Consider the following 16693-nt stretch of genomic DNA (forward strand, 5'->3'; position numbering starts at 1 on the left):
TAATTTAACATTTCCCAAAAGGTCCACAACCACTAATAACAGGCCTATTAAAAGGAATTAATGGAAATATTCTGAATTGAGCTTCTTTTTTGTGGGTGCTTCGTGCTTGCAGAACTGAGTTGAGGATTAATGCAGAAAGTTAAACCATGAGTTGTACAGTGGAAAAAGGGTAGAAATGCAGATGATGAAGATTGGTGACGTAGTAGTCTTTGCTAATTATATGGCCAAATGCTCTGCTTTATTTAGCTAATCTAGGGAAACAGGAGAATCTGAATCGGTGTACAAACCTGCAAGCATAGCTTATGTTGTGTGGACTGATTTCATGTTTCGTTGGTAGTCCTCACAGAGAGATGGAGATGGTTGTGGGAGCAGTGGGGTGGTGGACGCTGCAGAGTAGTGTGTAGGGTAGTGAGTGATTAGTACGCAGGAGAATATGCAGGAGCATGGTTGGGAAGGAGGGGCAAGCAACATCAGGACTGTAGTCAGTAAGTCGGTAGTGGTACAAGTTTCTCGTGGCGCCATAGGAAATCAGTATGTAACCGGGCCATAGTCAATCAGTAGAAACAGTAAATCGCTTGGTGCCAACCAAATACTTTGAACCATTATCAACAAGCATATGTAGTAAATAGGATGGTAGCGAGATGTAAAAGCAATAAATAAAAACAGTACTTCAGGCTTAATTAACTGTAAAAACAATAAATAGTTCAGTAGCGTCTAGTAACTATATGGGAAAGCGATAATAAACTGCACATAGAAGTTATCGACAAGTAAATAGGCTCTGAGTGACCTGTAAATGCCGAAAAAAGGCTGACAACCAGTAAAGTGGTCGAAAATTATTCCAAAAATTAATTCGTTTTTTTTTTATTATGTGGTGGAGCAGAGTACTCGGTCTAGGCTTATGATAGCCCCTGATGTGGGAGGCAGGAGGATGGAGAGAGCCAGGCAAACTGGGGTTGGCAGCCTGAAGGGATGAGACCCTGATCTATAGGAAATAGGCCCCTAGTGGGCTTGTCATGGTAGCTTCCCAGCCCAATGGCGGTGCATGGTGCCTTGCAGTGTATTATGGAATGAGATATGACCAGGGTAGAATCCACTGATTTATTTGCTATAAAAAGGGTCTAAGCAGATGGAAATGGCAGGTTCAGTTATTGATGGTCTAATGAGCCAGTGATCTCGTATTGCCTAGGATTTTCTTAATACTTTAATGGGGAGGAGGATCATAACAGAACAAGACGGTAATCATCTCAGGATAAGTCTTCTGCTATATGTCGCAATCTCGATACTTGGTTTCCCAAACCCTAAAAAATGATATTGTAGACTGCCCCTTCAACCAGTGCAGTGCCTCATCAGGAGTCAGTGGTGACAGATGTTTTTGAGGGTTGGGGCACAAAAGCAAGATCTGATGGAACAAGGACTCTGGTCGCAGGCAGTTATTCTGTATCACATCAATGGCTGCAAATTGTGTGTTGCGTTTCGCTCTGCAGAGCGTTCACCCAGTTCTAGGGAATGTGGATTCTGTTTCAGACAACACATCCAGCATATACTGCACAAAACATTGTTAACCGTCCATTGACGGGATAACTATAGTGTGCAGGGGACAGGAGGGTTCCAACCTTGGATCCTCTTTTCTTGTTTGGATCTTTGGTGGGGTGGCAGGATTAAAGATAAATGTAGCCAAATCCAAGATTTTAAATGTGTCCCTTTCACTATCGGAAATGCAGGACCTCCAGGAAATCACGCAATTGGTGGGCTGAGCTTGGGGATAAAATTACTCAGGGTGGTAATAACCCCCACACTTAAAGGTTTATATGCAGCTAATTATCCCACATTGTTAAATGAACTAGAAGCGCAGCCGAAGAGGTGTAACCCCCTCACTATCTCATGGTTGGGTAGAATGAACTCTGTAGAAATGGTCACCCTTCCCATAGCTCTCTACATCTTTCATGCACTACCTTTCGGGCCTCTATCGTGTTTTTTCACCGAATACATAAAGCTATTTCTACATTCATATGGCAGAATAAAACCCTGCATGTTGCACTAAGTACACTAATGCTTCCAACTGAGAGGGACGGGATCGGTCTCCTCATTTTTTTAAAAATACTATTGCGCAGCCCAAATAAGGGTGATCAAAGAGTGGTCCATGGGCGAGTCTGAGAAAAGATGGATACAGATGGAACAGGCTGTCGGGGATCCCAACTCCGGGAGGCACTGTGGATGCCCAAAAAAGATCACCCTGCTAATATACATGCAAGCAACATTGAGTGTAGTGGAGGAAACCTGGGACGCAGTAGTTAAAAAACATAATTGGACTACATATCCCTCTCCACTCACCCCTATGTTCTTTAACCCATAATTTACCCCAGGCCTAGAGCCTAACGCATTTAAAGAATGGAAGCAGACAGGCTGTGTAAAACTCAGGGACATGTTTCAGGGGGAGGTTAAAACATTTATTCAGTGTAAGCAAGAGATGGGCCTATCCGAAAACTCCAGATCCCAATACTTTCAAGTGAGACACTGGATTCTGGCCCCACCAGTACAGACGCAGCAGTGAGAGAGTTAACAACCCCTAGAAAAGTTTGTACCATCCGATCCAGGGGTCAAAGCCCTTATCTCGAACCTACTTAAACTGATAGGGGATGTGGAAACCAACGAAACGATTAACTATAGACGACACTGGCAAGTAACCTTGGGGGCAGAGATCTGACTTGGACTGGGAAAATCTTTGGAAAACACTGCCCAAACTCACCAGATCAATCCAGACCAAAGAGTTCTGGTTAAACAGCAACTGAAGTCGACTGTATTATTGCAACTGGCGGCATTACTAGTGATTTCTCAAAAATGGAAAATGAAAGAAGAGCCCCCTCACATTACAGAATGGTTCACCAAAGTTTGTAACTTTTTAGCGATGGGATGGATGACATACTCATTACAGGGGGACCAATCCGCTTTCTTCAAAGACTGGAAAGAGGTGCTTGACTTTTTACATAAGGACTATAATGTCATGTTTAGCCTGCAGAAACTGTGCATACTGGGTATTGCCCGAGACATTAACAAGCGCTGGTACATATTTGATGGAACATTCGTCACTGGTGAATTGGCTAATTAGCAAAATGGGTGGGAAGGGGAAGGGGAACGGGTTCAAGGGATGTTCCGCAAAACTATGATTCCCTGTTGCAGGTGCCCTCCCATATCACGCCAATAGTAGGGTCGCATAACATTGTTCGCCCACCAGTGGGAAGGGATTACCACAGACAAGTGGGTGGTGTTGATGGTAAAAACAGGTATTGCATTGAGTTCCAAGAACAACCGTGCAATCGCCTGCTAAAACACAGAACAATACCAGTAGAAATCTACAGATTCTATAAAGTGAAATACAGATGCTGCTACAAAAGGTAGCCATAGGACCCGTTTCACCATCAGAGGTAAAAAAGGGTATTTATTCTGTGTATTTCCTTGTTCCTAAGAAAGACGAGACAAAACACACTGGCCCTCATTACGACCCTGGCGGAAAGTGACTGACCGGACCGCCACAGCGTAAATAGCGTTTCCGCCATTGCACGATGGAGCAAAGTGCGGCCCATTCCGACCCATCGGGCACGAGCACCACGGCATGGCGGAAGTGCAAAGTCCGCGATGGCGGAAATGACCCCAAAACGGCCCACACCGCCGCCGTACGGCGCCCTAGGTGCAATACCGCCACCCATCACAGCGGACACCGCAGTGAGCGCCAACCGGAATGTACGGTGACCGTAAATATACGGAAACGGAAGTAAAAACATGGGCCCGGAACGGGAAACATCCCGCCGTACACCTATAAAACCACAAAATCCACACAACCACTAAAAACACTACCCTGAAACACACCCCAACCCGTCATCCACCCTAGCGAAACCAAGAAAAATGGGAAAAGTAGCGAAGAAAGCGTGCGACCGCAAGCGGCAGGTCCACTTCTCCCGTGAGGAACTCACCGTGCTAACAGAGACCCTCCAGGAGAATGCTGCCGTCGTCTTCTCCACGCAAATGACCAGGACGGCACTTGCGAACAAGAAGGCCACATGGGCTCTGGTGGCACAGCGGGTAAGTGCGGTGGGGACCGCACCCCGCAACCCACAGCAATGCAGAAAGCGATGGGACGACCTGCGGATACGCGTCCGTAGCATACTTTCTGCCAACCGCAACATTGCCACAGCCACCGGGGGAGGATCGGAATCACCCATCAAGTTGACCCCATGGGAAGAAATCTGTGCCTCCACCATTGGAATGGAGAGCATAGAGGGAGTCGGAGGGATGGAGAAAGGAGTGCAGACATCCGAAGAATCTGGTAGGTGGGCCAAATAAAACAATGCTAAATCCACAATGTCCAATCATGTGAAGTACCATGTGTCCACATAGTGCAACAGAAACACATGTCCAGGAGAACGTCCACACACATTGGCCTGATAGCGCACTTTAAAACTCACAATAAATACATAAATAATTAAAAACCCCTAAAACACCCACTACACGTGCAGCAGGCACACCCTAACTGCAGGCTGCCAAACAACTGCACCCTCACTCCACACACAAATGAAAGCACCTCCAAGGCCCCGACCCAAATCACCCTCAGGTACCACCCCAATGCATGTGATACAATGCCATTCCAATTCCCACAGACCCATTAATAACCCTCGCCCTCCTTTACTCCACCACAGGGTCCGATCCAAACGACGAGCATCAGGACACCCCTACCAGCACACCTGCAAAGAGGGCCAAGATCAACGGCCAAAGACCCTCCACCTCAGCTGCACGCATCAAGACACGGCAGCAGCACAAATCAGGTGGCAGCACAGAGGAGGGAACATCAACAGGCACCCCAGCAGCCAGCATGCCCACAACACCACCACCACAGGTCCCCCCAACGGATGCCACAGAAGGCACTGCCTCTGGTGGCAGCAGCACCATAGGTGACACCCCATTGATGGCAGCATGCTCCGACACAGAAGACGGGGATGTCGAAGTCAGATCCATCCATGACCTGTCCCAATCCCCCTGTTTGTCCCATCCCGTACAACATGAGGATACCACGCAGGGGCACCCACAAGACGACTGGCCATCCCCCACAAGCCCTGTGGCAAGGAAACATGAGGTCACCAGCCCCTCTGTGACACCACCGCAAATGGCCATGGCCCAGCAGAGGCAACAGTCCCTCGACCAGTTAATCGTGCAACAGCAGCAACTGGCCACGCTCCTCAAGGACCATGCCGATGAATGTGGGGGCACTAAGGCAGACATAGAAACATCAACTGAGACACTTAGGGCAGAAATGGAGAGAAGTACAGAGACACTAAGGGCACAAATGGAGAGTAGCACCGAGAGCCTGAGAGTCCAAATGGAGAGTAGCACCGAGAGCCTGAGAGTCAAAATGGAGAGTAGCACCGAGAGCCTGAGAGTCCAAATGGAGAGAAGCACCGAGAGCATGAGGGGGGAACTGCATGCGACGTCCAAAGACGTATGTGCCGAACTTGCCGCAGTGCGCCGTGTGCTCACTGAGCTCTCACAAACCCTTAGGGACATGCATGGACGTGAGCAGGCATCGACATCATCCGTTGCGAGTTCCGTCCAGGGCAGCCCCCAAGGTAGTTCTGGGAGGAACCTGCGCTCCACAGGCAGGGGTGCCCCTGATACCCGCAGAGGGGGCTTGCAATAGCGACTGCCCACTGACAATGAGCATCTTTGGACACTGGTGTTCGGGGGGAGGTAGGAGGGTGGAGGGGGTGTTTTGGGCTCACTTGGGTGGCGGGTCGATAGGGTGTTCAACATGATATCACATATGCCATAAACAGTGCACGATCAACCAATGAGATGTGTGGACAATGATCTTTGTGTACTAGGCCATCATAGGCGTACAGTCCATATTGTGCATGTACCAGACACACACAGTGCCACGAGTACCGTGTCCATGTATCAGCCACCAGGCGTGAGTGCTAGAAGCATGCATCAATGAGATGCTGACGAATGTCACGGCCCTCCGGTGCCTCGCAGACTCCTTGAGGTGCTGCCACATCCCCACCCTCATCATGACCATCTTCAGGTGCTTGCAGTTCTGCGTCAGGGGGCATGGGCACATTTCTACGTACGCACATGTTGTGGAGCATGACACATGCCATGACCATCTTTGCAACCTTCTCATAGCGGTACAGGAGTGCCCCGCCAGACCTGCTGAGGCAGCGGAAACGAGTCTTCAGTAGGCCGAATGCCTGTTCAATGACTACACGGGTACGTGAGTGGGCATGGTTGTAGTCCTCCTCATGCTGGTCCCGTGGGTTCCGGACTGGTGTGAGGAGCCATCTCTTCAGTGGATATCCAGCATCACCTGTATGTGGACGATAAACGTATGATGTGGAATGCCATTGCTACGTACGCACCCCCCCCCCCCCTTCCTGCCAGGTCATTGCCGAATCACATACCCCACATTATCATGCATGAAATGAGACTCACCGAGTAGCCAGGATCTGTTCCCTGCGTGTCGCTCCATGTAGCGTGGTATTGTAGAGTTCCTCAAGACCATAGAATCATGGGTTGATCCAGGGAATCGGGCACAACAATGTGTAATGATCCTGTTGGAGTCACACACCATTTGTACATTCAGGGAATGAAATTGTTTTCGGTTGCGGTACTGGGCCTCCATGGCATGTGGGACGACCAATTCCACATGGGTGCAGTCGATGGCACCAATGCAACCCAGTATGCCGGCAAGTGCATGGAATCCCACTTTAGTGTTGGTAATTTCCTGCTCCGAGCGTGGTAGAGAGATGTAGTCGTCTGCGTGCTGCAGGAGGGCATCGAGCACTTGCAATAGTGCCCGTGAGAACAGTGGCTGAGAAATGCCATGCAACTGTCCGACTGTGTGCTGGTAAGTGCCTGTGGCCAGGAAGTGTAGTACAGACACCACTTTCAGTAGGGGTGGGATGGCGGTTGGGCTATCTATCATGCTGACAAGGTCAGCCTGTGTCCCGGTCTAAACGGTAGAGGGTGTGGATCTGCTCATCAGTGAGGTTGAACGGATGTGCTCGGAGGCGTGGGATTGCGGGCTGCCTGCGTGGTGGTAGTGGCTGTGCTGGCGGCCCTTGCTGGCCCTGCCTTGGCCTCCTCCTCCTCCTGCGTCCCCTCCATGCGGCCGGTTGTAGTTGGTGTTCGTCTTCTTCTTGGAGTTGGAGTACTTGCAGTGCTATCAGGTCCCCCAGGGCCAACATCGCGAGTCCTGCCGGTAGCATTTCGGAGTGGGTGTGGTTGTGGGAGGAGACTGGGTGTGCAATTTATGTGTTTTCAGGCTGTATGGCCTCCACCTGTGGTGATTCATTCCACCTGTGCAAGCTGCTCTCCCCTTTGGCCGAGCACGTCCCGCACACAACGCTGCAATTCGAGTAATGGCATCTTGCTATTGCAATCATGTATTTGTACCCGATGGCCGTGTAACATTTGTTGATATGTACATTCGGCTATGGTCCCATTGTTTCACATACAATCTTTGCAGTCGCGAACAGACTTGTGAAGGGTCAGTGGAACGTAGTACTCGAGTAACGGTGGGCCCTCATGCATCACTGTACCGAGTTGCACCGACGGGCGGGGCGTCCCATTTGTGGGTGAAGGCAGTTGCCATTTTCACACACAGCCGCACTAGATGGATTAATTTGTGATTTCAAACGGCCACAGATGCCTTTTCGACGTGATGTTGCAAATGAGGAATTCGAAGGGCGGCGCTTTCGGTTTTCAGCTAGCGGCGAGGAAATGCCCACAGGTCTGACTGCAAATATAACGTTCTATTGTTCAATGTCCTTGAGACAGGGGCCATGGCGAGGATGCAATGATTGATATGAATAGTTTGGGATGCGCAATAGCGACGTGGGCGATGAGGCCGGACGTTCCCAAATACATGTTACTTCACAACACTGGAATTACGGGCTGGGGCACTGTGGATTTTGCAGGCTGCATAACGCACAGACTCAATGGATATTTCTAATGTTATGTGAGTAAATATTCAGGCGTTTTTATACCGGGATGAGGGAATGATGAATGGATGCATGGGCAGATGATTTGATACAGAGTTTGCCATGTACAGGGCGTCTTGGAATCTGTCCGCCTCCCCTGCGCTATGTGATGCAGGGCTGCCATAGTGGGACCATCGTCTATCTGGCCTTGTTGAGCCCTCCCTGTCTCGACGCGCCTTCAGACACTTGTGTCCATGCACGTTAACATTCCCATCTGATGGATTCTGTTTTGACAGACGCATGCACAGGTACACTCGTTTGTGATGGTGTTTACACCTCGATATAGATGGTTATGAGTCGCAAGTGGTTTTGGGGTGGTGATGATCCTTTGGAGTGGTCTAGCATGCATATGGCTGTGGATTTAGTGTGATCATTGAAGTGAGTTGTTCGAATGTAGTTCTGATGGCCATTCGGTTATTTTTCTTTTCTTTTGGTTGACAGGTATCTCCTCCCCTTTTGCCACTGCCATCTGTATGCCACTCCTGCAGATGGCTTTTACTCCCGACACCTGCTGCTTCGTGTTAATCAGTGGAGCAGCATTACGATCTTATGGGACGATCGCCAATGGGCCACATGCCCTTACGCAGTACTAGTGGCTCGGAGCAACATTTCGGCCTTTCAGCTGGACTAGTGCCTCCCCATTGGGACGGCCCTGCGGTTCTGTGCGCTTCCATGTTGCCTTTTCGTACGTGAATGTGGCTCTGTGTACCATGATGGAACAGGGCGTCACACAAGTAGTAGCTGGTCATTTCTTGCGGATGCAGCCCACAATGGTGAAATGTGTTTTGGAGTTCATGGCCTAATGGCTGTATGGGCTTGGTGATTTTGTTGTGCATTAAATTTCTATTCTGATATGGGCCGTGTAGCGTTCTTCATTGCGAGTGATGTGGCATATTCCTATTTGGGGAGCGATGTATTGTGAGGAGATCTGCATTGGGTTCCAGCTTCGGGGTTTAGTTGCGTGGTACTGTGCTGGGCGCGTTTGCCTACGAAGCCCAGTGAGGTCAGGGATGGGGGCTGCCAATATGACTGTTTGAATGTTGTCATGCTCAGGGGCGGGGGATTGGGTTTTGTGTAACAGATGCCGGTCAGCCAGGTGGACTGGTGGAATGATGTGATTTTCGGAATATTGCTGGTCACAGGTGCCTGTGTTTGCGTGCGTTTCTTGGGGGGGGACTGTGGTCATGTCCATTGGAATGGCTTCTGTATTCGTGCCATCTGTGCCCTGCAGCTCCCATTGGCCCCTCTTGTGATTCTTTTGTTCGTTGGCATGCATGGGTGACTTGTACATTTCACTGGTTGCATTGTGACTTCATTGCACCTACGGGGAGTTGTACTTTGTGGGCAGGGAGCGGTGTACAGGCACTCAGTGGGGCCGTTTACGGTTGATTCGCGATGCCGTACTTCTCACCATGGCGGAATGGTACTTTCCGCCGTGCTTGATGGCGTTAGGTACATGTCCGCTAGGGTCGGAATTCGCGTACCCTTGCGCCATGGTGGTATTTACGGTTTGGCATGGTGCGCGCGCGCGTACTTGGTGCAGTTAGCGTTGGCGTTCACTACGGTGTCGCTAATGGCTTCGTACTTTGCGGTGACGGGTCATAGTCGCACCGAGCGCTATTCGATGGCGGTATTGCATTTCCGCCATCGTTTTTCGATTTCCGCCAGGGTCGTAATGAGGCCCACTGTACTGGACCGAAGGCCAGCCAACACATATGTAAAGCCACACAAATTCAGGATGACGTTTCAAGAAGTAATCCCATTGCTCAAGAAAGGGGACGTTATGGCAATACTAGCTATGAAAGATGCATACTTTCATATTTCACATCAAAAATACCTATGTTTCAAATAGGGTCAAAGTGCTCCCCTTTGGGATCACACCACCCTTGTGTATTCACAAATATACTAGTGGTGGTGGCAGCGCACCTACGCAGGGAAAGTATTCCAGTGTACCGTTATTTGAAAGACTGCTGATAACAGGAGGAACACAAGAAATAGGACAGCTAAACACACAGAAAACAATACATCTTCTGCACCAACTGGGGTTTTCCATTAGCAAAAATAAGTCCAGCCTAATCCCCAGTCAGCAAAAACAATTCTTAGGGGCAGTGATTCGGACAAAAGACATCTTAGTCTTCCCCACCAACAAGAGGGTCCAAATCCTAATTCAACAAATACTTTGCTATACAGCCGGTCGAAAGAAAACAGTTTAAGGCTATGCGCCTTCTCAGCATTATGGCGTCATGCATCTTTACGTGCCACATGCAAGGCTTCATGTGCGTCCGATGTAAGAGTGGTACGCAAAACAATGGTTGCAGGCAGAATGCAATTGAGACGATTTCGTACTGGCTCAGGCAAACACTGGTGTCAGCTCTTCAATGGTAGACAAAAGAAAAACGGGCACAGGGAAATATTTTTTCAGTCTACCATCACACCTTACAATCACAACAGAAACGCCACTCTCAGGTTGGGTAGCCCATTGTCTCTACCAAACAACAGAGTGCATGTGGTAATGCAAATTTGCCATGAAACATATGAACACCCTGGAGTTGCTAACAGTTTTCAAGGCGCTGCAAGCTTTCCGACATTGGTTAATTGGGAAGAATGGGCTAATAATTACAGACAGTACAACACCCATGTTTTACATCAGCAAACAGGGTGGGTCTCACTCCGCCAGTCTGTGCACACTGTCACAGAAGATCTGGAGCCTCCAGAGAGAAAACCATAGCCAATGCCAACTATTTCCAGGGAAGCTGCCTAGCAGACACACTAAGCAGAAGCTCATATAAACTCTCAGAACATGAATCGGAGTAACACAATTTTTACACGTTGGGGGCAACCAGACATAGATCTTTTTGCAACAAATGCAAAACAAATACCTACAATTAAGCCTCTAGGTTCCCACAGAAGGAATCCATGGTAACGCACTGTGGATCAGTTGGTCAGGGATATTTGCTTACGATTTTCCTCGGACCCCACTGTTAAACACAGTAATCCACAAGATGCACCAGGGGAAGTTAACAATGATCCTAATAGGTCCAATGTGGGCTCGTCACATGTGGCTTTCCCACCTCCTCAAGATGTCCATTTACCCACCAATAAAACAAACATGTCCTTGCAATATGTTTACACAGAATCGGGGGTTAAACCTTCATCCTCAACCAACCAACTAAGCAGCTTGGCTCCTGAAGGTAGAGTTCGGCCCCCTTAACTTGGCTGTCAGATGCATGGAAATTCTAAAAGAAGTAGTTAAACCCAACACAACACTAGATACTGCTATTTTAACAACTGTTAGTGATGTGTAGTATGGTGTAAAAAAAAAAATATCAAATGTCAACCTTATTGACTAGTCTCCATCACATATAGTGCACTACTTATTGCACTTATTAAGACTCTGGTTTTGTTTTAAATTCATTAAAAGTCCATCTCACAGCTCTATCTGCTTATACCATTTCTCAGAGTAAAGTCTCTTGGTGGAGAGAGTCCCAGCCATCAAAGCCTTCACGGAAGGAGTCAAACGACTTTACCCACCAATTGCAAACCCATCACCTGGTTGTGATTTAAATATTGTCTTAAGCAAGCTCATGGGCCACCCTTTTGAGCCAATGCATAAAGCAAGCTTCAAAGATCTCACTTACAAGGTCGCTTTTCTCATAGAGATTACATATATTCGAAGTAAGTGAGCTTCAGGCAAGATGCGTGGCAGAACCTTTTGTCACAATACACAAAAACAAGGTGGTTTTAAGAGCAAATCCACGATTTCCACCTAAATATATTTCTAGGTTTCATGTCAACCAATCAATTGAACTTCCAGTTTTCTTTCAAAATCCGCAAAATTCAGGGGAGAGAGCCCTCTACACTCTGGATTTTCGAAGAGCAGTCATGTACTATCTTAACAAAACTAAACCACTCAGAGAAACAGAACAGTTCTTTGTTTCTTTGGCAGCCGGAAGAGAAGGGGACATTGTCTCAAAAGCTACAATTTCTTGATGAATTGTAAGGTGCATCCAGCACTGTTACACATTGTCAAACAAGACATTGTTACACATTGGTAATGGGGATAGATTACAAGGCATACATTCGTTTTTAAAATTGATAAGCAGAGATTGCTAATTAGTTTTCTTGATTAGCAAACCAACTCAATTGATTAGCAATGTTGTACTAACATTTTTAATGTCATAAGGAGGTATTTGTACCCAAGACATAAAATGAGCAACAATGCAGCATTTTGGTGTACTGCTGAAGTAAGACATTCTTGAAATGAGTCAGGCCTTGCAAATTCTTTAAAATTCTGCTAGACCTGCAGGTCGAGAAACTTAGTTTACCTACTTGACCTAAGAGAAATGCACTCTATCCATACCAACGGATGACAACAAATATAAATGAGCTTTCTGTAAATAACACAAATGCACTTTTTTTGCCACCCAGAGGCCAGCCGTGCACAGTGAAACTTTTATTTGACATTTACTGCAAACAAAGTAAATGTTAAATATAGGTTTCAAACATCCCCTGCAAATCGTACACTTTCCAAAAAATCTACTTGACTGGGCGAGTAGACTTTGCAAACCCTAGATGAGTGTCTGTAAAATGTAAAGGTTAGCTGCATGAATGGACACAAATAAATAGATAATGTAAAAAAGGCCCTGAAAACAGTTTGTCCAGCTGTCTCCTGCAGGAGCTAATATATAATACAATCATAATCTTAGAGCAAAGCGAGCTCTGGAGGCTTACTACACTGCATGGTATTGCAGTAGAATTGTAGATGTTCAGAATGGATGGACATTTTAATCACTACTTTGTGTGTATTCATTATGTAAAATGAAAAAAAAGTAAGAGATTAAGCAGATTGGACTGTGAAGCAGGCCGAGAACTGGCCAAACTAGGAGGAATATTGTAGTTTTACAGCCGTCTCACTTTCGGGCTAGCTGGTATAAAGCAACAGGGTAAAGAGAGAGAATGTCAAGAAGTATCGGATCAGCTCGTGGGTTGAGCACCAGTTGCACAGATGAATGCAACCAGCATGTCACAGAACTAGGCTTGCCATCAAAAGCATTTGGCTGTGTGATCATGTACATTTTCAAAAGTGTTTACTAGTCAATATGCTGCATCTTCCGAAACAAAATGAAGTATAGTTGACAGTATGAGATTTAGGTACACTAACCTAAACATTACTGTAAAGCATAGAGGCAATGCAGTAATTATGGATTATGTAACAGCTTACATTTTTAGAACTGGAATTGCATGACTGTCTTTAAAAATAAAGTTACCACCTACTGGTCTTTGCCAGACATTATATAGTTAGCTTAAAAAAGTATCCTCTCAATTTGCTTTCGTTTTGCAGTTATTTGAAAAAGAAATAATCTTGGCTAGCACTCCCACACAGGCCGTTGCTACGTATGAGTCGAGGAGATGATTACTGCTGCATTCTCTCCCTCCATTAGCCCCTTTGAACTTGAACAGAGAAAAGAGGTGTAGAGAGAGCCCTGAGGGCAAGAGATTAATGCAGTGTGAGCTGTATTTTCATTGAACAGGATAACCTAAATAACTATTTTTGCTACAACAGTTTTAATTTAATTAGCAACCCTACAGAATTGCATAACAAATTGCTATGCGACACTGCTTATTTTATGCCTTGCATTAGCATTCATTGCTAACGTGCCACTAAAAGGTATCTGCAAAGCGGCCACATGGAGTTCAGTACACACTTCACACAACTTTGTGTTGACACACAGGCCAGGAATGACTCGCGGGAGGGGCACACAGTGCTAAAACATGTGTCTCTCTTCCTTCTGTCAACCCCACACCCTTGTCCAAACTGGGAGATCTTTCCTCACCTGATTCTTCACTGGAGATTTCTTCAGATAGGTTGTCTGGTGGGGGTGAGGCTCCCTTCTTTTTGGACGACTTCCGATGAATGTTTGTCCATTGAATTGCATAGGTTTTTACTAGTGCCACGTAACCATAACGTCCCTTTGAACAACATTTTTTGTCTTTGAATTGCATAGGTTTTTAATAGGGCACTGTAACCAGAACGTTCCTTTAGCATAGTTTTTTCAATAAAGGTGATATGTTTTTAGTAGCGCAACTTAACCATAACTTCCCTTTTTAACAATGTTTCTTTCACTGAATTTCATGGGTTTTTAACAGGATATTCTTATTTTGTATATATGTCCTGTACAGTATACTGAAGCTGGTGGCTCCATACTAATAGCCACAGTGGTTGCGAACAGTGCGTCTATTCGCGGACATCGGGTGGCGTCCAACATGCCAAGAAAGGGAGGGGTGGTCGTACAAAGTGTACCATTCAGCAAAGACAAGAAACATATACAAACAGCAGCAAGTGCGTGAATGGTAAGGGAAAATGCAGTAGGTGCACAAAGTCGGTACTTTCTAAACAAACCACGCAAAGGCATAGGGTATGCAGCATAATGGAATGCACCAACAAGAGAAGAAACATCTGCCTTCAACAACCTGCTTCACATTCCAACAACGAACGAAGAGGCAGAGTTAGGGACGCCAACTACTGAGAGCAGAACGTAAGTGCAACGTAGTAAGTACACTAAAGTTTATGTTGTAATTGCACAGGTCCTGTAGTGTACAGTAGTAGGAAAGCATAATGTTTTCTTTTTGTGCGCATCAATGTCAACCACCCTAGAAAGGCTGGAAGAGAATTTTCCGAATGAAAAAATGAATTAGGACGATAACTCGATTGGTACGCACTGCAGTGTCAAAAGGGAAAGAATTACTGTAAGTGTAAGCACCCTAGAATAGCTGGAGGAGAATTTCCCGCATGACAAAATGAGTGATCATAGTAACCTCATAGGTAGAGAGCGCAGTGTGAAAAGTATTACAATACATTGCTTAATGTATACTAGACACATTTGTTTTTCTTGAACAGAACATACGGGAATACAAAGGAGTACACCAGAAGCGGCACCTCTTCCACAACAACATACGACCACAGAAACTGAATAAAACGCTGTAAATATGAAAGTAGACCGCCCGGATGCCAAAATGGATGAATTGCTGAACAATTCTGCCACCTTGAATAATTGTGTACTAGAACATATGGAGAAAATAAAATGCCACTGCCCCACCTGCACATGCCCGCCTTCCCCATTTCCCAGCCCTCCATCCCCGCAAATTGCGTGTCATGAGAGACGCTTCGATGAGACCTCAATCCCTTCCTCCCCTCACCACCAACTTGTAGAAATGCGAGAATCCCCAGTTTATGTATCCATTTCTGGGCCCCCTTCCCTTTCCGAATAGTGGCTATGAATGTGTGGGTTGATATGTAAATTGTTACTGAATTTATATGTGACTTTTCCTTTGTTGTAAGAAGCCCATTGTAACTCTGAAAGGCACAGCCCTAAATGATTTGGCAACAGTACCACCAAAGAAATTGAAATCAGCTCATACTACATCAACTACCAAAAGCACAGACGAAAGGAGTAAAAAAGACTAAACATACCGAACATTACGCACAAAAAAATAGCCTCTTCAAAAACACTGCGTATTCTGCTATCAAAATACTCCGACACAGAAGGAACTGGTCCATTCACATTTTCTAATACAACAGGTGTTAATGGCTATGCAAATGTCACAATAAATGTTCTCTTCCAAATGCCAGCAATTGTGGCAAACGTTTATTTAAATGGCGCATACCAGTTGTGTTTACAAATGCTCGTCCTTCACAGAAATGCAGTAAGTAATCCGGACAACATTTACAGTGTCTCAGTAGTAAGGCAAGAATTGAACTACTGTGCTGGAATGGTGAAATTCACGTTAAACCGACAAGAAGATCCAAAGGAATTTCTAATGTACCTACGACAAATACTGGAAAGGAAAAACAAACAAATGAAATCTTTCACATTTCCTACATGTGGAAACATACATGCAGTCTCTGCAACTATCTCTTTCGGGAGGAAGTCGCCAACGAATGCTTTGTGTATGTAGCAATACCTAACTGTGAGTCCACTCCATTTCAGCAAGTGATGTACAATGCAAACTATAGCATATTGTGTACATCATGCAATTCTGATAATCAGTCAACGCTATATAGACTCTCACATAGTCAATATGTAATTTTAATGCTCTTAAGATACAATGCCAATGGAACCAAAAACACTGCAAACTGACTGCCTTCACACGTGGCCAGGTATCACTTGGCAAGAAAACCTTCGCAACAGAAGCCATAATCTACCACAGAGGGGACACAACCAGTGGAGGCCACTATACTGCATACATTAGAAAGCAATACTCATGGTGGGAATAGAATGATACTTCCATCATTCCAAAACGGAGATTACCTGCAAATCTTGCAAATGTCTACAAAACTACTATACCTTACTCCCCAGCACCAACCAGTACCCTCGTAAAGGCACAAATAAAGAATTACCTTCCACACTGTCGCCCTAAAGCAAGTTAGAATACAGCACACATTCAAGAAATGCATTAAAGTATGTGTTGGATAATTTTATCCCCAATTAACCTAATGAGTACACTCAGACAAACAATACGTGTACACAAATGACAGTAGCACTATTTTCCACATGATACGTAAAAGGGAAAGTACTAAGTATGAAGGTTCAAAACTATCCTCAGTAACCTCTGAAACCACTAAGTACACAAATCAGTCACTTCTTCTCTAAGAATATGCATACAAA

General features: G+C 46.0%; 1 protein-coding gene across 2 annotated transcripts in view; it reads left to right on the forward strand.

Moving 5' to 3' along the window:
* Window positions 1-16693, forward strand: part of ATG4B (autophagy related 4B cysteine peptidase) — a 2287566-nt gene that overhangs the window by 1560863 nt on the left and 710010 nt on the right. The gene's annotated exons all lie outside the window — the stretch shown is intronic.

Source organism: Ambystoma mexicanum, chromosome 10 (genome assembly GCF_040938575.1).
Source record: "Ambystoma mexicanum isolate Mex_15411 chromosome 10, UKY_AmexF1_1, whole genome shotgun sequence".
Lineage (NCBI taxonomy): Eukaryota > Metazoa > Chordata > Amphibia > Caudata > Ambystomatidae > Ambystoma > Ambystoma mexicanum.